The sequence below is a fragment of the Pristiophorus japonicus genome, chromosome 1 (genome assembly GCF_044704955.1).
Source record: "Pristiophorus japonicus isolate sPriJap1 chromosome 1, sPriJap1.hap1, whole genome shotgun sequence".
Classification (NCBI taxonomy): domain Eukaryota; kingdom Metazoa; phylum Chordata; class Chondrichthyes; family Pristiophoridae; genus Pristiophorus; species Pristiophorus japonicus.
The window spans coordinates 242,504,765-242,527,201 of record NC_091977.1 but is presented as its reverse complement, the minus strand read 5'-3'; the positions used below and the strand labels follow the sequence as shown (position 1 = coordinate 242,527,201).

General features: G+C 45.3%; 1 protein-coding gene across 4 annotated transcripts in view; it reads left to right on the top strand.

The window, feature by feature from the left end:
- lingo2 (leucine rich repeat and Ig domain containing 2) overlaps positions 1-22,437 on the top strand; it is a 903,690-nt gene that overhangs the window by 838,224 nt on the left and 43,029 nt on the right. The window contains exon 1 of one of the 4 annotated variants that reach the window (XM_070871050.1): positions 20,569-20,651. The exons of the other annotated variants lie outside the window; for them this stretch is intronic. The gene's annotated coding sequence lies outside the window, so the exon portion shown is untranslated. Of the gene's footprint in view, positions 1-20,568; positions 20,652-22,437 lie in introns of those variants that run through there. 4 annotated transcript variants of the gene reach the window in all.

Sequence of the window (22,437 nt, the reverse complement as noted above, 5' to 3'; positions counted from 1 at the left end):
CCTATATTTTCAAGAGATTGGTAACTTGCACTGATTTCTTCTGAGATCTCTGTGCTCCTCCAATTCTGGCCACTTGCGCATCCCCGCTTTTCATCGCTCCAACATTGCCGGCCATGCCTTCAGCTACCTAGGCCCTAAGCTCTGGAATTTTGTCCCTAAACCTCTCCACCTCTCTACAACTCTCCCCCCTTAAGATGCTCGTTAAAACCTACCTCTTTGACCAAGCTTTTGAACACCTCTCCTAGTATCTCCTTGTGTGGCTCGGTGTTCAATTCTGGCTGATCACACTCCTGCGAAGCACCTTGGAACGTTTTACTCTGTTAAAGGTGTTATATAAATGCAAGTTGTTGTTATTTGTTTAATAATCTAAGTCTAGATGAGGGTTCTGTGCGACTGACCAGCAATGTGTTCAGTTAAACATAAGACAACTGCAATTCAAAAAACAGGTAACTCAACACCGTCCCCCCACAACCTAAGCATTTGCAAGTAGCTGTCAATGTAAAACAGCCCTCTCATTTCTGAACAATTAGGAAGTCGGCATTTGATTTCCTGTGGATCTCAAATAAATGACACCTATTTGGAAATTAAAGCACTTCTGTGATCCAGTTACTTGATTTGATGCACAGGACACTACATTCCGAGAGTTCTATTCTAAAGTTGTGTTGAATTATTTTTCCCTTACCTCAATACAATATTCAATGAATTGGCCATTAATTGTAGATTTAATTCAAATCTATGAAAGCCGTAAATGTTTAGAATGGTGCACATTTTCCTCTGTTCACTAATGTGAGTTGAAACGTTGGGATGTTGATATAACTAAATTTTTCTCTAACATTAACAAGTGGATGAAAATATACCCCATAACAACAACTGCATTTGTATAGCAGCCTTAATGTAAAGAAATATCCCAAGATGATTCACAAGTAGGCATAAGGACAATGAATGCCAAGACAAGAAGGGAGAGATTACAAGGGTTGACCTAAAGCATGGTTGAAGAGATAAGTTTTGAAGAGCTGTTTAGTGTGGGAGAAGTCGAGACACTCAGGGATAGAGTTTCAGGGAGCTTTTTGAACAGCAATGAAGCAGATAGAGATAAGTGGCAGGGCGGGATGTTGGTGATGATGGTGGGGTGAGAGGGAAGATTGCACAAAAGGCCAGAGTTAGAGGAACAAAGCATTCCGGAAAGGATATAGGACTGGAGGAGTTTGCAAAGATAAGATGGGGAAAGTCCTTGGACAGATTTATAGACAAGGAAAAGGATTTTGAATATTATATATAGTAGATCAATGCAGACAGTGGTAATGTGAGTGGGACAAGTAGTAGTTTATGGAAAGCATTGGATAAAAGTTCAGTAAGATGGGCATTTGAGTAATTGAATCTGGATGAAACAAGGCACGTATAAAGGATTCCAGGTGTGGAAGGGCTGAGATAGCAACAGACGTGGACAATATGGTGGAGCCGGAACTAAGTGTTCTGGTGATGGGGTTCAAAGTTCAGCTCAGGGTTGACAGGACAGCAAGATTGCATACAATCTGAGAGACAGGGGTTGTAATCAGTGGCACAGCTTTGGTCCTCCTGATGTTGTGTTGAAGGAACTTGCAAATCATCAGCACAATGGTTGCGACATTACCCAGTCATTCCTTTGCCAAGACTTCTTTTATAACTTAAATGAAAAGCGGAATGCAACACAATAACTCGTCAAAGGCTTCCAATCATGGCTTGCACTGCTAGAACAAAGTCTAAGTACTTTATCAATGTCATCCTAAACATACCATGTGTTACTGCCTTTCAGCACTCTAGCCTGCATTATTCTCCACATAGCTGCAGCTCATGGAGGGAAAGAGTCATCCCATTTTGGGACTTCTTTTGTTAGTTTTGCTGGCAAAAGGGTACAATGGTAAGAAATGGCTCTCTGACTGAATCAAATAATAGCAAACTACTCGGGATGCTGGAAATCTGTAATAAAAACAGAAATGCTGGAAATTCTCTTCATCTGTGGAAAGTGAAACAGAGTTAACTTTTCAGGTCAATAACCTTCTCTGACTGAATAATTGGACTTAACCAAAAATAATGTTGTGTCATGGGATATTAGGAATTAATAACAACAAATGCTAGAAATACGCAGCAGAACAGTCAGTATCTGGAGAGAGTTGATGAATATTTCGAGTAGAGACCCTATACCAGGATCAATGCTCTTTACACAACACCTCTTTTCATATGTTGATTATGCTGTTTATTTCTGGCGCTTTCTGCTTTTCTTTCAGATTTTCAATTTGTATTTTTTTTCACATCTCTGCAATACAGGCATCAGGTTTTATTTCAGGGTAGACTACAAAGGAACAGCAAACCCTGTATATTGCATGCTGCCGCATTCTCATCTTACTTTAATTGTGACTTTAGTTTGAGTGTGAGCTGTGGCTCAGTGGGTAGCACTCTTGCCTCTGGTTCAGGTTGTGGGTTCAAGTCCCACTCCAGGGACTTGAGCACAAAATCCAGGCTGATACTGCAGTGTTGAGGGAGTGCTGCACTCCGATGAGATGTTAAACCAAGTCAGCTCTCAGGTGGATGTAAAATATACCATGGCACTTGTTATGTCTTGGATAAGGAGTCAGACTAGATACTGCAAGCTCAAAGTAAGGTGTGACCGTAGTCCTTTATTACAGATCTCAGAGTGCCTCTCCAGCCTGTGAGGCCTCCTTATCTACAGGTGCTCCCAAGGGATTGTGGGATCCCTTGGAACTCCAGGGGATAAGCCCTCTGGTGGTTAGACATGATAATTACAGGGTTACATACATAACAACACTCCCCCTCCCCCCAAAGTCAATAGTGTAACTATTTACAACGTGAGTCGATCTGGGCTTTCCTTTCCCTGGTTGATCATCTCGGTGCAAATACTGGTTTTGGTGAGTCATTTGTTGGGCCTTTGGTGGGCTGCTGCGCCTTGCTGGACGGCTGGGGGTGGTGAGTCTTGCTGGGCTGCAGCGGGTGATGGGTTCTGCTTCATGGTCAACCGCTGGGTCGGGTAGCACTTGTGTGAGTGTTGGAGGATCGAAAAAGGTAGAGTCTATTGTGGGTTGTTCTGGATAGTCCGTAAATCTGAGTTTGGTTTGGTCCAAGTGTTTTCTGCAGGTAAGTCCATTTGCGAGTTTGACCACAAACACCCTACTCCCCTCTTTGGCCAAAACAGTGCCAGCAATCCACTTGGGACCTTGTCCATAGTTCAATACAAATACAGGATCATTTACTTCAATTTCGCGTGACACATTTGCGCGATCATGATATGTATTCTGTTGAAGCCGCCTACTCTCTACCTGTTCGTGTAGATCAGGATGGACTAACGAGAGCCTTGTATTAAATGCCCTTTTCATGAGCAGTGAGCAGTTCAGTGGGAGGGACCCCGGTCAGCGAGTGGGGTCTTGTGCAGTAACTAAGCAAGACTCGGGATAAGCGAGTCTGCAGTGAGCCTTCAGTTACCCTTTTCAAGCGCTGCTTGATTGTTTGAACTGCTCGTTCTGCCTGCCCATTGGATGCTGGTTTAAACGGGGCAGATGTGACATGTTTGACCCCATTGCGGGTCATGAATTCCTTGAATTCGGCACTGGTAAAGCATGGCCCATTATCACTTACAAGGACATCAGGCAGGCCGTGCGTGGCAAACATGGCCCATAGGCTTTTAATGGTGGCAGCGGACGTGCTTGACAACATTATCACACATTCAATCCACTTGGAGTATACATCTACAGCCACTAAAAACATTTTTCCCAAGAATGGGCCTGCATACTCGACATGAACCCTAGACCACAGTTTGGAGGGCCAAGACCATAAACTTAGTGGTGCCTCTATGGGTGCATTGCTTAACTGTGAACATGTATTACATTTGTGCACACAGATCTCTAAGTCTACATCGATACCGGGCCACCACACATGGGAGCTGGCTATCGCTTTCATCATTACAATGCTTGGGTGGGTGCTGTGGAGATCATGAATGAAAGTGTCCCTGCCCTTTTTTGGCACCACTACCTGATTACCCCATAGGAGGCAGTCTTAATGGACATTTCATCTTTGCGCAGCTGGTACAGCTTTATTTCTTCCTGCATCTCTAACGGGACACTACACCAACTCCCATGGAGCACACAGTTTTTCACTAAGAACAGTAAGGGGTCCTGGCTCATCCAGGTTCTAGTCTGTCGGGTGGTAACAGGTGATTGCTCACTCTTGAATGCTTCCATTACCATAACTAAATCTGCGGGCTGTGCCATCTCCGCCCCAGTGATGGGTAATGGTAGCCTAATGAGAGTATCGGCACAGTTTTCTGTGCCTGGCCTGTGGCGGATGGAGTAGTTGTATGCAGACAACGTGAGCGCCCATCTCTGGATGCGGGCCGATGCATTCGTATTTATCCCCTTATTTTCAGAAAAGAGGGATATAAGCGGCTTATGGTCAGTTTCCAATTCAAATTTGAGCCTGAGCAGATATTGATGCATTTTCTTTACCCCGTTAACACACTCTAACGCTTCTTTTTTGATCATACTGTAGGCCCTCTCGGCCTTAGACAGACTTCTGGATGCATAAGCAACCAGTTGCAATTTCCCAAATTCATTAGCTTGTTGCAATACACACCCGACCATGTACGACAACGCATCACATGTTAGTACCAAACGTTTACATGGGATCGTACAACACAAGCAATTTGTTTGAACATAACAGCTTCCTAGCTTTCTCAAAGGTATTTTTTTGGCATTTACCCCATACCTATTCATCTCCTTTATGCAGTAAAAGTGCAGGGGTTCTAACAATGTGCTAATACCCAGTAAGAAGTTACCAAAATAGTTCAGGAGTCCTAGATACGACCGCAGCTCCGTCTCGTTCTGTGGTCTTGGTGCGTTTTTGATTGTCTCCGTCTTCGAATCGGTGGGCCTGATGCCGTCCACCGTGATTCTTCTCCCCAGGAACTCCACTGCAGGTGCCAGGAAAATGCACTTCGAGCGTTTTAGCCTGAGCCCCACACGATTAAGCCGATTAAGAACCTCCTCCAGGTTCAGCAGGTGCTCGACGGTGTCCCGACCTGTAACCAAGATGTCGTCCTGGAAGACCACGGTGCGCGGGACTGATTTCAGCAAGCTTTCCATGTTCCTCTAGAATATCGCCGCGGCTGATTGAATCCTAAACGGGCATCTGTTGTAAATAAAAAGACCTTTGTGCGTGTTGATGCAGGTGAGGCCTTTCGAAGATTCCTCCAGCTCCTGCGTCATGTAGGCCGAGGTCAAGTCCAGCTTTATGAACGTTTTCCCTCCCACCAGCATTGCAAATAGGTCGTCTGCTTTTGGTAGAGGGTATTGATCCTGCAGTGAGCAACGATTGATAGTAACTTTGTAATCACCACAGATTCTGATGGTGCCGTCTCCCTTGAGGACTGGAACAATCGGACTGGCACATTCATTGAATTCGATCGGCGAAATGATGCCCTCTCATTGCAGCCTGTCCAGCTCGATCTCCACCCTCTTTCTCTTCATGTAAGGTACCGCTCTCGACTTGTGATCGATGAGTCGGGCCCCCGAATCAAATGGATCTGCACTTTTGCTCCTTGGAACTTCCCGATGCCTGGTTCAAACAGCGAGGGGTACTTGCTTAGGACAAGGTGTCGTCGTCGAACGAAAGCGCTCGGTCGTCATCCCAGCCAGCTCCTGCCGAACAGCGTGGGGTTATCGCCCATACCACCCAGAGTGGCAAATCGTGCACCGTTCCTTCATAGGAGACCTTTACGGGAGCACTGTCAATTACGGGAATCAGTTCCTTTGTGTATGTTCTAAGTTTGGTACGAATGGGAGTCAGGTCTGGCCTTGAAGCCTTATCGTACCACAACTTATCGAAAGTCTTTTTACACATTATAGACTGGCTTGCGCCCGTGTCCAGCTCCATGGACACCAGGAGTTCATTTAATTCAACCTTCAGCATTATCAGGGGACACTTTGTGGTAAATGTTTGCATACCCATATACCTCTGCCTCCTCAGTCTGAGGCTCTGGTTCGTCATGATCCACCATGGATCTGTCCTCCTCTGCAACATGGTGGCTTGCAGGATTAGCAGGGTTTGCAGCTCGCCTGCACATATGCTGGAGGTGTCCCATTGTTCCACAGCCCTTGCAAATGTATCCTTTGAAGCGGCATGAATGGAATCGATGTTCCGTCCTGCAGCGCCAACAAGGTGTTAATTGCCTTGTATTCACCACCCTTGATGGCAGACTCGGAGGCATCTGCGGACGTGCAGCTACAGGTGTGTAAGTCCTGCGCTGTACATTTCGATTCGAAAACAACGTTACTTTGTTCACAGTACTTGCAGCAGCACTAATTTCTTTGGTATTGCCACTGATGGAAATAAATGCCTGGGCTATCGCTATGGCTTTACTCAAGGTTAGGATCTCTACAGTCAAAAGTTTGCGAAGTATTACTTCATAGCCATTGCCAAGTACAAAGAAGTCCCTGAGCATATGCTCCAAGTGTCCTTCAAATTTGCAATGCCCTGCAAGGCGCCTTAGCTCTGCGATGTAGCTTGCTACTTCCTGGCTTTCAGACCTCTTGTACGTGTAGAACCGATACCTCGCCATCAGAACGCTTTCCATCGAGTTTAGCTTCTCCGGGACCAGTGTGCACAACTCATCGTATGATTTGTCTGTGGGTTTTGCTGGAGCGAGCAGGTTTTTCATGAGGCCATATGTTGATGCCCCGCAAACAGTGAGGAGGATCGCCCTTCGTTTGGCAGCGTTCCCTTCTCCTTCCAGCTCGTTGGCCACAAAGAATTGGTCAAGTCGTTCCACGAAGGTTTTCCAATCATCTCCCTCCGAAAATGTCTCCAGGATGCCCACAGTTCTCTGCATTGTTGCATTGGGGTTCGTCATCTGTATTTCGTCACCAGTTGTTATGTCTTGGATAAGGAGTCAGACTAGATACTGCAAGCTCAAAGTAAGGTGTGACCATAGTCCTTTATTACAGATCTCAGAGTGCCTCTCCAGTCTGTGAGGCCTCCTTATATACAGGTGCTCCCAAGGGATTGTAGGATCCCTTGGGACTCCAGGGGATAAGCCCTCTGGTGGTTATACATGGTAATTACAGGTTTACATACTTAACAGCACTGTTTCGAAGAAGAGCAGGAGGTTATCCTTGGTGTCCTGACCAATATTTATCCCTCAATCAATCAAAAAAAATGCAGATTATCCGATCATTATCATATAGCTCTTTGTGGGAGCTTGCTCTCATATTTCCTACATTACAACAGTGACTACACTTCAAAAGTACTCCATTGGCTGTAAAGCACTTTGGAATGTCCTGAAGTTGTGAAAGGCATTATATAAATGCAAGTCTTTCCTTTCCTTTTTATGCAGTTAGCCTTGCAAATCAGTTAAATCTTGTACCAGCTGAGGTATGACCATTAGTTGAAAAATCAGCCAGGGTTTCCACTCCTGATTTCCAGTGATCCTGCAGTAAAGTGGATGTTGGCCAAGGACAGGACAGTCATTTATATTTAATTCGGTCTTTGGCACTCAAAGACTAGCGGGAGCATTGCTACAATTATAAAAGGAGCTATAATACAAGAAGTAAAGAAGTTAAAATACAAAAGGTTATACTTACAATACAGTGAATATGTTGAGATATAGCCTGCAAGTATCTACAAGCCCCAAGGTGGTCAGATTCGGTTTGCCTTGTAGTAAGACTAGAGCGTGGCCAGTTCTGCTCCGAGAACATTCTAACAGTCTATGCTCCAATTCTACCTCATATATACTAAAAGAGCATCCTTATTCCTAATGATCCTTCTGCCCCTGAAGGCCTCCTACCAATTATATCCTTTGTCTCTAGCCTAACTGTCATCTGTTTTTACTACCTCGTTCTAGATAACACACAGTACCTGGCCCTCTGACCCTACCATCCTCCCTTAAAATCATCCCATAAGCATAAGATCAGAAGGATGAAAAGGTGTCTCATTGCGTGGAATTCCCCTTGGATAAGCTGACCAGACAAGGTTTCAATCTTTTTTAGTTGTAGAATTGTTAATAATACAATCTTATTCTGAAATGAAAGCCCACAAAGATACTTTGCTTACAAATTACCGGTCGACACTTACCGCATAAGCTCACAACTGAAGAATGGATTAAATATCAATGGGCTGCCAGAGCCAAGGGGACTGTACCCATCAAGGAATCAGCAGCATCAATAGAGGAGAAAAGGAAACATGCATCAAGTCTTCAATCTGTAGTATCTTCCATTTGGCTGAAACATATTTTGGTGTTTTTATAAAATAAGATTTAAAGGTAACCTGCAAGTTCAGCCTTAAAAACACCAAATAAAGGGGCGCTCATCTTTGACAGGAGTCAGAGTAAGAAAAAGAAAGACTTACATTTCTGCAGTGCTTTTCACAACTTCAGGATGTTCGAAAGCACTTTACAGCATCTTTTTGAAGTGTAATCACTGTTGGAATGAAGGAAATGCGGTAGGTAATTTGAGGACAGCAAACTCCCACAAACAGCAATGAGATCATTGTCATCATAGAATCATAGAAATTTACAGCACGGAAGGAGGCCATTTCGGCTCATCGTGTCCCTGCTGGCCGACCAAGAGCTCTCCAGCCTAATCCCAATTTCCAGCTCTTGGTCCATAACCCTGTAGGTTATGGCACATTAAGTGCACATCCAAGTATTTTCTAAATGTGATGAGAATTCCTGACTCTACCATCCTTTCAGGCAGTGAGTTCCAGACCCCCACCACCCTCTGGATGAATAGATTTCCCCTCATAACTCCTCTAAACCTCCCCCCAATTACTTTAAATCTATGCCCTCTGGTTGCTAATCCCTCTGTCAAAGGAAACGGGTCCTTCCTATCCACCCTATCCAGGCCCCTCATCATTTTATATACCTCAATTAGGTCTCCCCTTAGCCTCCTCTGTTCCAAAGAAAACATCTCCAATCTTTCCTCATAGCCAAAATTCTTCAGTCCAGGCAACATTCTTGTAAATCTCCTCTGCACCCTTTCCAGTGCAATCACATCCTTTCTGTAATGTGGTGACCAGAACTGTGCACAGTGCTCTAGCTGTGGCCTAACTAGTGTTTTATACAGTTCAAGCATAACCTCCTTGCTCTTGTATTCCATGCTTTGACTAATAAAGGCAAGTATTCCATATGCCTTCTTAACCACCTTATCTACCGGACCTGCTACCTTCAGGAATTTGTGGACCTGAACTCCAAGGTCCCTTTGTTCCTCTACATTTTTCAGTGTCATACCATTTAATGTTTATTCCCTTGCCTTGTTAGACCTCCTCAGATGCATTACCTCACACTAATCTGATTGAATCCCATTTGCCACTGTTCTGCCCACCTGATCAGTAAATTGATATCTTCCTGCAGTCCGCGGCTTTCTTCTTCATTATCATCCACACAGCCTATTTTAGCATCATCTGCAAACTTCTTAATCATACCCCCAACATTTAAATAATGTATGCGTTATGTATGAATAAAGAGTCTGACTAGATACTGTGAGCTCGAAGTACAGTGTGACCTTAATCTTTTATTGCAGGTCTCCAGAGTGCCTCTCCAGTCTGTGAGGCCTCCTTAAGTACCAGTGCTCCCAAGGGATTGTGGGATCTCTTGGGATTCCAGGGGATGAGCCCTCTGGTGGCTGTATAGAGTAAATACATGTTTACACATAAATAACAACACTTCCCCCACCCCCGCCAAAGTCAATAGTGTAACTATTTACAATGTGAGTCGATCTGGGGCCCTTCATGCCCTAGTTGATCGTCTCGGTGTGAAAACTGGTGTTGGTGGATCATTTGTTGGGCCCTCGCCGGGCTGCTGTGCAGCTGGCCTTGCTGGGCTGCCTGGTGTGTTGGGTCCTGCTGGGCTGCTGTGGATGTTGGGTTCTGCTTCGTGGTCAACCGTGGTGCCGGTTGCAACTGGTGTGTATGTTGGGGGATCAAAGAAGGTAGGGTCCAAGGTGGGTTGCTCTGGATCGTCCGTGAATCTGAGTTTGATTTGGTCCAAGTGTTTCCGGTGGGTGAGTCCATTTGATAGTTTGACCCGAAGCACCTTACTTGCCTCTTTGGCCACAACCGTGCCGGAAAGCCACTTGGGACCTTGTCCATAGTTCAACACAAAAGCGGGATCAATTGATTCAAATTTCGCATGACACATGTGCACTATCATGATATGTACATTGTTGAAGCCACCTGCGCTCTACCTGTTCATGTAGACCAGGGTGAACTAATGAGAGCCTTGCCTTAAGTGCCGTTTTCATGAGCATTTCAGCAGGTGGGATCTCAGTGAGTGAGTGTGGTCTCGTGCAATAGCTAAGCAGGACTCGGGATAGGCGAGTCTGCAGTGAGCCTTCAGTTACCCTCGTCAAGCTCTGCTTGATGGTTTGCACTGCTCTCTCTGCCGGATTGGATGCTGATTTGAACGGGGCAGATGTGACATATTTGATCCCATTGCGGATCATGAACTCTTGAACTCGGCACTGGTGAAACATGGCCCGTTGTTGCTCACAAGGATATCAGGCAGGCCGTGTGTGGCAAACATGGCCCGCAGGCTTTCAGTGGCGTCAGTGGACATGCTTGCCGACATTATCTCACATTCAATCCATTTAGAATACGCATCTACAACCACTAGGAACATTTTACCCAAAAATGGGCCTGCATAGTCGACGTGGACCCTGGACCATGGTTTGGAGGACCAAAACCATAAACTTAGTGGCGCTTCCCTGGGTGCATTGCTTAACTGCGAGCATGTGTTACATTTGTGCACGCAGGACTCTTAAGTCCGCATCGATACCAGGCCACCACACGTAGGATCTGGCTATCGCTTTCATCATTACAATGCCTGGGTGAGTACTGTGGAGATCACTGATGAAAGTGTCCCTGCCCTTCTTGGGGACCACTACCCTATTACCCCACAAAAGGCAGTCTGCCTGTATAGACATTTCACCTTTGCACCGCTGGTACGACTTTATCTCTTCCTGCATTTCCACTGGGATACTGGACCAGCTCCCGTGAAGCACACAATTTTTTACCAGAGACAGTGAGGGGTCCTGGCTCATCCAGGTTCTAATCTGTCGGGCTGTGACGGGTGATTGCTCACTCTCAAATGTTTCCATAACTATTACTAAATCTGCGGGCTGTGCCATTTCCACCCCCGTGGTGGGCAATGGCAGCCTACTGAGAGCATCGGCACAGTTTTCTGTGCCTGGCCTGTGGCGGATGGCGTAGTTGTATGCGGATAACGTGAGCGCCCATCTCTGGATGCGGGCCGATGCATTCGTATTTATCCCCTTACTTTCGGAAAAAAGGGATATCAGTGGCTTATGGTCAGTTTCCAATTCAAATTTGAGCCAAAGAGATATTGATGCATTTTCTTTACCCCATAGACACACGCTAACGCTTCTTTTTCAATGCTGTAGGCTCTCTCAGCCTTAGACAGACTTCTGGATGCATAAGCAACCAGTTGCAATTTCCCAGATTCATTACCTTGTTGCAATACACACCCGACGCCGTACAACGACATATCACATGCTAGTACCAAACGCTTAAATGGATCATACAACGCAAGCAATTTGTTTGAGCATATCAATATTTTAGCTTTTACAAAGGCATTTTCTTGGCCTTTGCCCCATACCCATTCATCTCCTTTACACAGTAAGACATGCAGTGGTTCTAACAGTGTGCTGAGACCCGGTAAGATGTTACCAAAGTAGTTCAGGAGTCCTCGAAACGACCACAGCTCTGTCATGTTCTGTGGCCTCGGTGTGTTCTTGATTGTCTCCGTCTTCGAATCGGTGGGCCTGATGCCATCCGCCACGATTCTTCTCCCCAGGAACTCCACTTCAGGTGCAAGGAAAACGCACTTCGAGCATTTTAACCTGAGCTCCACGTGGCTAAGTCGACGAAGAACCTCCTCCAGGTTCTGCAGATGCTCGACTGTGTCCCTACCTGTAACCAAGATGTCGTCCTGGAAGACCACCGTGCACGGGACCGACTTCAGTATGCTTTCCATGTTTCTCTGGAATATCGCTGCGACTGATCGGATTCCAAACGGGCATCTGTTGTAGATGAAGAGACCTTTGTGCGTGTTGATGCAGGTGAGGCCCTTCGATGATTCCTCCAGCTCCTGCGTCATTTAGACCGAGGTCAATTCCAGTTTTGTGAACGTCTTTCCTCCCACCAGCGTAGCAAAAGGTTGTCAGCCTTTGGTAGTGGGTATTGATCCTGCAGGGTGAAACGATTGATAGTTACTTTGTAATCACCACAGATTCTGACAGTGCCGTCTCCCTTGAGGACTGGAACAATCGATCTGGCCCACTCGTTGAATTCGATCGCCGAAATTATGCCCTTTTGTTGCAGCCGGTCTAGCTTGATCTCTACTCTTTCTCTCATCATGTACGGTATTGCTCTCGCCTTGTGATGGATGCGTCGCGCCCCCGGAATTAGGTGGATCTGCACTTTTTCTTCTTGGAACTTCCCGATGCCTGGTTTGAACAGCGAAGGGAACTTGTTTAGGACCTGGGCACACGAAGTTTCGTCAGCGGACGAAAGCGCTCGGACGTCGTCCCAGGTCCAGCGTATCTTTCCCAGCCAGCTCCTGCCGAGCAGCATTGGACCATCGCGTGGTACCACCCAGAGTGGTAGCTTGTGCACCGCTCCATCGTAGGAGACCTTTACAGGATCACTGCCAATTATGGTAATCAGTTCCTTTGTGTAAGTTCTCAGTTTCGTGCAAATGGGAGTCACGACTGGCTTTGAAGCCTTGCTGCATCACAATTTATCGAAATTCTTTTTGCTCATAATGGACTGGCTCGCGCCCGTGTTCAGCTCCAGCGCCAACAAGGTTTTAATGGCCTTGCATTCATCACCCTTGATGGTGGACTCTGAGACATCTGCGGACATGCAGCTGCAGGCATGTGGTGCCTGCCCTGTATGTTGATATTTGAAAACAATGTGACTTTGTTCACAGTACTTGTAGCAGCACTCGTGTGCTGGGAGATTTGCTTAGTATTGTCACTGCTGGCAATGAATGCCTGGGCTATCGCTATGGCTTTAGTCAAGGTTGGGGTCTCTACAGTCAAAGGTTTGCGAAGTATCACTTCATGGCCAATGCCAAGTACGAAATAGTCTCTGAGCATGTGCTCCAAATGTCCTTCAAATTCGCAATGTCCTGCAAGGCGTCTTAGCTCGGCGCCATAACTCGCCACTTCCTGGCCTTCAGACCTCCTGTACGTGTAGAACCGGTACCTCACCATCAGAACGATTTCCTTCAGGTTTAGCTGCTCCCTGACCACTGTGCACAAATCATCGTATGATTTCTCTGTGGGTTTCGTGAGGCCATTCAGATTTTTCATGAGGCCATTCGTTGGTGCCCCGCAGACGGTGAGAAGAATCGCCCTTCATTTGGCAGCATTCGCTTCTCCTTCCAGCTCATTGGCCATGAAGTATTGGTCGACTCGCTCCACGAAGTTTCCCCAATCATCTCCATCCGAAAATTTCTCCAGGATGCCCACTGTTCTCTGCATCATTGGGTTCATAATCTGTACCTCGTCGTCAGTTGTTATGTATGAATAAAGAGTCTGACTAGATACTGTGAGCTCGAAGTATAGTGTGACCTTAAGCTTTTATTGCAGGTCTCCAGAGTGCCTCTCCAGTATGTGAGGCCTCCTTAAGTACCAGTGCTCCCAAGGGGATCAGCCCTCTGGTGGCTACACAAGGTATATACAGGTTTAAACATATATAACAGTATGCACCTGTGATTATGCTCACATGTTTGCAGTGCTGTTGATTCGACAAGGTCGATCACGATTATCTGTTCGGAACTCTGTGTGCTTTTGGGTTCAGGACGCATTTCGTCGCCCGGATCCGACTTTTGTATGCCGCCGCGGAGTGTCTGATTAAGGTTAACGGGTCCTTGATGGCACCCCTTCGCTTTGGGAGAAGGGTGTGCCAGGGATGCCCCATGTCCGGCCAGTTATATGCCATCTGTGTGGAGCCTTTCCTGCGCCTCCTGCAGACGAGGTTGACGGGACTGGCTCTGCAAGGGCCGGGCGTGGAGGTCGTCCTCTCGGCTTACGCCGATGACGTGCTCCTCACGGCAGAGGATCCCGCTGACCTGCGGAGGATGCGTGAGTGCCAGGAGATTTACTCGGCCGCATCCTCCACCAGGATCAGCTGGGAGAAATGTTCCGGACTCCTTGTGGGTCAGTGACGGGTGGACTCCCTGCCGGAGGAGCTCAGGCCTTTTGCCTGGAGCACGACCCATCTCCTCTATCTGGGAGTCTACCTTAGCCCTGACGAGGAAGCCAGGACTGCTCCGAGTGCTGCCCCACAGGGGTCGAGCACTAGTCATAAACCAGCTGGTGGCCGCTATGCTGTGGTACCGGCTGGTCACTTTGACCCCTCCCCCTGCGTTTGTCAGGGGGAGGGGGTCAAAGATACAGAAGAAGCTGGTGGACTTCTTCTGGAACGACAGGAAGCACTGGGTCTCTGCCGCGGTCTTGAGTCTCCCACTCAGGGAGGGCTGTCAGTCGTTGGTGTGCGTCAGCACCCAGCTCGCGACTTTTCATCTTCAGACCCTGCAGAGATACCTTTACATCGAGCCCCCTGCTAGGTGGCGTGCGCTGGCGACGTATTTCTTCCGCCAGCAGCACAGCCTCAACTACGATACGCAGCTCATAAGAACATAACATAAGAACATAAGAATTAGGAACAGGAGTAGGCCATCGAGCCCCTCGAGCCTGCTCCGACATTCAACAAGATCATGGCTGATCTGGCCGTGGACTCAGCTCCACTTACCCGCCCGCTCCCCATAACCCTTAATTCCCTTATTGGTTAAAAATCTATCTATCTGTGACTTGAATACATTCAATGAGCTAGCCTCAACTGCTTCCTTGGGCAGAGAATTCCACAGATTCACAACCCTCTGGGAGAAGAAATTCCTTCTCAACTCAGTTTTAAATTGGCTCCCCCGTATTTTGAGGCTGTGCCCCCTAGTTCTAGTCTCCCCGACCAGTGGAAACAACCTCTCTGCCTCTATCTTGTCTATCCCTTTCATTATTTTAAATGTTTCTATAAGATCACCCCTCATCCTTCTGAACTCCAACGAGTAAAGACCCAGTCTACTCAATCTATCATCATAAGGTAACCCCTTAATCTCCGGAATCAGCCTAGTGAATCGTCTCTGTACCCCCTCCAAAGCTAGTATATCCTTCCTTAAGTAAGGTGATCATAACTGTACGCGGTACTCCAGGTGCGGCCTCACCAATACCCCGTACAGTTGCAGAAGGACCTCCCTGCTTTTGTACTCCATCCCTCTCGCAATGAAGGCCAACATTCCATTCACCTTCCTGATTACCTGCTGCACCTGCAAACTAACTTTTTGGGATTCATGCACAAGGACCCCCAGGCGACGATGGAAAGGTTGAGAGTGTGCAGGAGGAGCCCGTACAGCAATCCCTTCCTCGCAGAACTGAAAGGCACAGAGGGGATTTCCCGGAGGATGCTCAAGTTGTAAGGTGCCGGCTCCGAGGGAGGTTTCAGGGCTTGGCGCCGATGAGGAATTCCGTCCGGACGGGGGTCAGTTTGGACAGGATCTCCCCACGTGCTTGAGCACCTTTGACACACCTAACGGAGTCAGGGCCCAGAGCTGGTTTTAGCGACTGCATAGGGCAGTCCTGTGCAATAAGTTTTTAAGTTGGTTCACGGACTTTCAGGCCCCCTGCAATTTCTATGGTCTGGAGCAGTCCGTGTTCCATGTATATGTTGAATGTGTAAGGTTGAAGCACTTCTTCCATTATTTGAAGGGGCTGTTCTTCACATTCTGGTTGCACTTCAGTCCCATGTTCCTGATCTTTGGGCACCCTGTGCGGAGGGGAGTGGGCAGATCGGAAGGCCTCTTCGTAGGACTGCTCCTGGGCATGGCCAAAGTGACCATCAACTGGTCCAGGCAGCGGGCGGTCGAGGGGGCTGACTGCCTGCCTCTCTTCCATGGTTACATCCATGCCAGAGTGTCCCTGGAGATGGAGCACTCGGTGTCCACCGGTACACTCGTGGCCTTCCACGAGAGATGGACGCTGAAGGGACTAGAGTGCATCATCACCCCCGGCAACCAAATTTTAATTTGAACCAGGTGACTGTCTAAAGTTTAATTTAAGTTTGTCAGTTTTAGTGCCCCCCCCCCCCCACCCCCCACCCCCCTTTAGCCAGGGGGCACTTGATTTAACGTTTTATTGTTTTACAGATACAACAAAATAGTTGTAGAGCTGTTGAGTTGAGAGTGGCTTAGCCAGTCATGTGATGTTCACAAGTCTCAATAAAACCCAGCCAGTTGGGTTCAAGTGATCCACGATTAGGCAGGTGGTTGTGAGCCTGGTGGATGAACTGCAATGTGTAGTGTGATTGTTAAACTTTTGCGAATAAACCAATTATTTCTTAATAGCAATATGTTGCTATGAATTTTAAGCAAAGAACCAATGAAGCAAATACATTACAAAAGTGATCAGATAATCTGTCCTAATGATGTTGGTTGAGAGAAAAATAGATAAATAATGACTATGCCACTGTGGAACACTCCCCTGGTTGAGGGATAAATATTGAACAAGACACCGGGGCGAACCCCCCTGGTGTTCTTTGAAAATAATGCCATGAGATCATTTACATCCACTTGAGAGGGTAGTCAGGGCCTCAGTTTAACAGTTCACTGGAACAACAACATGTCTAACAGTGCTGGGCTGAAGTGTCGGCCTAGATTTGTATGCTTAATTCCTTGTAGTGGGATTATAGAACTCATAACCTTCTGACTCAGAGGTGAGAGTGCTATTAACTGAGCCACAACTGACACACTAATGCTGTTGACAAGTTTATTTGAATTTTTTGAGGATGTAACTAGTAGCGTAGTTAAAGGGGAACCAGTGGATGTAGTATATTTGGAGTTCCAAAAGGCATTTGATAAGGTACCACATAAAAGGTTTTTACACGAGATAAGGACTCATGGGATTGGAGGTAATTAATGTATTAGCATGTATGTTAACGGAAAGTAACCAGTGACTCGGGATAAACGGGTCTTTTTTAGGTTGGCAGACTGTAACTAGTAGAGTGCCGCAAGGATCAGTGCTGGGGCCTCAGCTATTTACAATCTATATTAATGACTTAGATGAAGGGACAATGTGAAATGAATCCAAATTTGCTGACGATACAAAGCTAGGTGGGATAGTAAGCTGTGAGGAGAACACAAAGCATCTGCAAAGGGATATAGATAGACTAAGTGAGTGGAGATGGCGCAGGAAAGTGAAGTTGAGGTCGATGATCAGCCATATTGAATTGTGGAGAAGGCTTGCGAGGCTGCAGGGCCTACTGCTGCTCCTATTTCTTATGTTCTTATGTTTCCCTATAGTATAAAGGGGGATTACAACGATAGATACTCCAGATCTTTAATAGTTGAGGTACATATATAATCTAGTTGTAAATAACTTATTACACTTGGACTGTGAATACAGACGTGGAGAACAGAGGTTTAAAATTAACAACCCTCAAGTGCTACACCACCAATGCAACCACTAGCTGTAGTTTTTTTTTTACATGGACTACAGGGATTGATCCCTCCTCTGCAGCGGTGGACTGAACCCCAGCATACATGCGCTCCACCAGCAGTACTAAAAGAAAGTAACCTACTTAGGGATCGAAATGGCACTCAACCAACTGCTGACCATCATCACACAATGGCCTGGAGGTGATGAGACCTCTTATGGGATGTATTGTATTCTCTGTTAAACAAGCAAGTGTGCTGTGTATTAATACTGGGATTGTGCGAGGACAGATAAGGAGAGTAAGGAGAATTGAAGACACTTTAGAATGACTTTGATTTGACTTTAAATGCTCAGGCGCCTCAAGTGATGCACACATTATAACCCAAACCAATTCCTCAGTCTTCAAAACACCGGATCTAATAATTGGCTTGTGCTTCATTTACTCACCAGAAATATACACATCATGTGTGCGGTTGAAGATTTTCGTTATTAACACAAAATGGAAAACTGTTTTTGACCATCTGATTTGGGCATGACTATCAGTAGATTATATTTAGTACTTAATTAATTGGAGGCATTTGGCATCAATGCACAAGTAGACCACCAATTAAACCAATACTTAAGGGATGGACCAGTGTAAAATAAGCTTAGGAACAGTTTTGCATTAAAAATAGAATGAGGAGGAGGAGAATGTGAGGCATTACATTTTCCAAATGATATTATGAAAAACAACAAATGTATATGACTTTAATAGAACATCTTTCACTAAAATGATTTGAAGTTAATCGGTCAGTTCTCACTGACCCACACCATCTATTTCAAATAGATTATTACTGCCCTTGTAATTGCCAATGCAGTACCTGTAGCTGTGAATATCACAACCACTATCAATTTCTATGCTACTTCCTCTTTGCAAGTTCCAGGCACGAGATTTCTGACGAAGGATCATCGACCCAAAACGTTAACTCTGCTTCCTCTCCACAGATGCTGCCTGACCTGCTGATATTTCCAGCATTTTCTGTTTTTATACAAGGTTTCTCCTCTGGTTGCTACATATTGTAAACACACAACAAGATTTCATTGAATCTCTTTCCCTCTCTCTAGCTTTCTGCTGGTTTCTAATTTGCGTGCTTTGTGCTCAGTCCCCATGTCTCATCCCTCAGCTTTACTGATTGGCTCCTAGCTTCCCTTAGTGCATTTTTTTCCCTCTCTCTTTCATAATTCTTTAAATTTTCCTTTTATCTTCGCACGTGGACTGCTGAGCACTGATGCAGTGGATGGCCCAAACAAAGATCCAATGATAGCAGACTGCTGAACACCCCAGACCATGGGAGGGAACACTGATTGATGAGTCTCTTCGCTGGGAAATGAATTCTTGCTCATGCATATTTTGTTAGTTTCCATTGAAGCCATTATACGATGCTTCCAAATACAGGGAATTAGCTGTATGCGTGGGCTTTGTGAAGTAAGTGGGGGAAAAGTGGTACGAGAGTCGAGAATGTTCAAAGGTCTGGCAGGATGAGTCATGTTGTTTATTGGAGCCACATTTAACGATACGTTTCTGGTTTTGTTTCGTGTTTCTTATGTGATTCATTATTTTTTGGGTGCTGTATGGAAAGCAGGTAGAAGGACTATCATGGGGGCTGAAAGAAAAAAGAAAGACTTGCATTTATATATCGTCTTTCACAACCACCGGACCTCCCAAAGCGCTTTCCAGCCAGTGAAGTACCTTTGAAGTGCAGTCACTGTTGTAATGTAGGAAAAGCGGCAGCCAATTTGTACACAGCAAACTCCCACAAACAGCAAAGTGATAATGACCAGATAATCTGTTTTTGCTATGTTGATTGAGAGATAAATATTGGCCAGGAAACTGGGGATAACTCTCCTGGCTATATCAAAGCTTTACTTTTTGGTTAGATAATGTAGATTTTTTTTGGTTGAACTTCACTGGGAGGAAAATTGAACTGGACAGAAACGTTTTCATGTAATAAGATTTACTGATAACAATAATACGATAAAAGTAGAAAATAAGCAACATCAACAACAACAACTTGCATTTATATAGCTCCTTTAATGTAGTAAAATGTCCCCAAGCGCTTCACAGCAATGTTATTAGGGCAGATGACCAAAAGATTGGACAAAGAGGTAGGTTTTAAGGTGCATTTGAAAGATCAGAGAGAGGCGGAGAGATTTAGGGAGGGAATTCCAGAGCTTAGGACCCAGACGGCTGCCAATGGCGGAACGATTAAAATTGGGGATGCACAAGAGGCCAGAATTGGAGGAGTGCAGCGATCATGGAGGGTTGTGGGGCTGGAGGAGATTACAGAGATAGGGAGGGACAATGCCATGGAGGGATTTGGAAACATGGATGAGAATTCTAAAATCGAGGGGTTGACAGTCCGGGGATTAATGTACGTCACTGAGCACAGAGGTGATGGGTGAACTGGACTTGGTGTGAGTTAGGATACGGGCAGCAAAGTTTTGAACAAGCTCAAGTTTTTGGAGGATGGTGCCAGTTAAAAAGGAGAAGGAAGAACTTAACCAATGAGGCAGATGACTGGCCGGTAGCTTGACAGCCACGTCAGCTGGAATGTCGTTCTCGTATATCGAGTCTACGTACTTTCATTCATAAAAGTAGATCCTTGCATTGATTTAATACCTCGTGTCAAGATGTCTGAAAGCATTTGATTGAATTAAATCCTTTTGTGAAGAGCAATAACTGTAATTATGCAGGTTGTTATTGAAATGAAAACCAAATGCAGCCTTGTGCGTCATTGCTCATAACTCATCCTCCCGGGATGATCTTTGTTGCTGTTCATTGAACATTCTCCAATGTGGCTTGTAATGCTCAGAATGTCATTACAATGTATAGATCAACTACCCATCCCAGCATATAACTCTTTCATTTTATTTAACAGTGCTTTGTGTGATTTATGTTTGAGAGCAGTGACAGATTACATGGATGGCTGCTGGCAGATAGTGAATAAGAAACAAAATCATGGCTGATGATTCCTTTATACAATCCAAAGAAAAAAACAAGCAAAGGAACTTGCCTTCCTCGTAGCAGAGGTAGTGAATTGGTCAAGCAGGTGCCACTGCTGTAAGGTTAGTTGAAATCTTCTCAAGTTAGTCCATCTTTGTGTTACAAGGTCGCATGTAGTACAGCTCATAGGGATGGGCACAAATAACATAACTGGATGGTTGTTAGAAAATCGCCCAGAGCCTATATTACAAGAGAATTCATTCCAACCTAACAACTCATCGAGAGGAAAATATATATATTTTTAAAAGCGAATGGTGCACGTTGGAGAAAACCGATATATTGGTTGTCAACATATATTGCAGCAATGCATTCCGCATCTGAATGCAATATTTTTGCACTTCAATATTCTGTTCAACTAAGTTTTTCTCCCTGCTGCTAGCTTTGCCCTGAATGGAATCACATTTACTTGTATGCTAGCGTTCCACACATGGTATGAACCAATCAATTGTTTCATCAGTGTTAAAAACAATCAGTAGCCACATATTGGTTTTGAAAACCATTCAGTGAGATATCATTGCTGTCTTACTGTGTCTGTTGCATAGTAAATCATATTGGTAGCAGGCATTCGTATAAAGATATTTCATTATGGGAAATCCCACGAGCTGAAGATTGAATATATTTTAATAAATTGAAAATGCATTCAACTCCCTAATGAAAAGTGGATAACCCATTGAGGTGCTAACCCATAAAAATCAGGAAAGTCTCTGTTCTGAATTAGCTGATCTCATTGGGGGACTGGACTAAGGAGGAGAAAAATAAGCCAGAGTTCCCTATCCTGGTCACTGTCGAATAACCTGTGTTGGCAATTGAACATATCTGAGGATTTGGTTAGGCTTAGCTGTGGGTACACTCCAGGGGCCACTCTCACTGTTAAGATTCACTTAAATATGAAGAATAGCCAGGTGAGTGAAGAAATGGGTCCCTGCCCACATCATGAAACTATGCCCCAGCATGCATCAAGGTATTTAAGGGGTAGCTGATGCATTTAAGGGGAAGCTAGATAAAAAAAGGATGGAGAAAGGAATAGAAGGATGTGCTGATCAGGATCGGTTTAGCTGAAGAGGCATGGGAGGAGGCTTATGTGGAACATAAACACCAGCATAGACCAGTTGCCTGAAAAATAGGTGAAATGAAAGGGATGTCAAACTATTTCCGCATAGGAATACCACCACCTTCAAGTTGCCCTCTACGTCACACACCATCCTGACTTGGAAATATATCGCCGTTCCTTCATCGTCGCTGGGTCAAAATCCTTGAACTCCTTCACTAACAGCACTGTGGGACTACCTTCACCACACGGACTGCAGTGGTTCAAGAAGGCAACTCACCTTCGCAAGGGCAATTAAGGATGGGCAATAAATTATAGCCTTGCCAGTGATGCCCACATCCAGAAACAAATAAAAAAAACTAGTGTAGCATCAGTCTTAACAATGTTGAAGTATCACCATTTCAGTTTGTATTGTGAAAATTGTTCTAGTTTATAGAACACTATATGGAAATTTTAATGTTTCACATTTTAAAGCAGCTAATTCCATGCATCTTTCTGCTTCCTTTCCATACGCACCAAGACAAAGGGCATTTGCTTAGCTTTGCATTTTTAAATGGATTTAAAACTAAAAGAAACAACATGGAGGACAAATAGAGGGAATGGCAGCAAAAGACACCCACGACTGCTAGATGCAGCAAGATATACCAATACCAACTCAAGATCATATACCGTATACATTGCATCACACACATACTCCACCCTAAACTGCTGGATAATTTCTGAAGGAACTGCACCAGGCAGGCGTATTCCTCCACCTCTTCTAATCATCCCTCCAATCTATGTGTTTTGGGTAATGGACT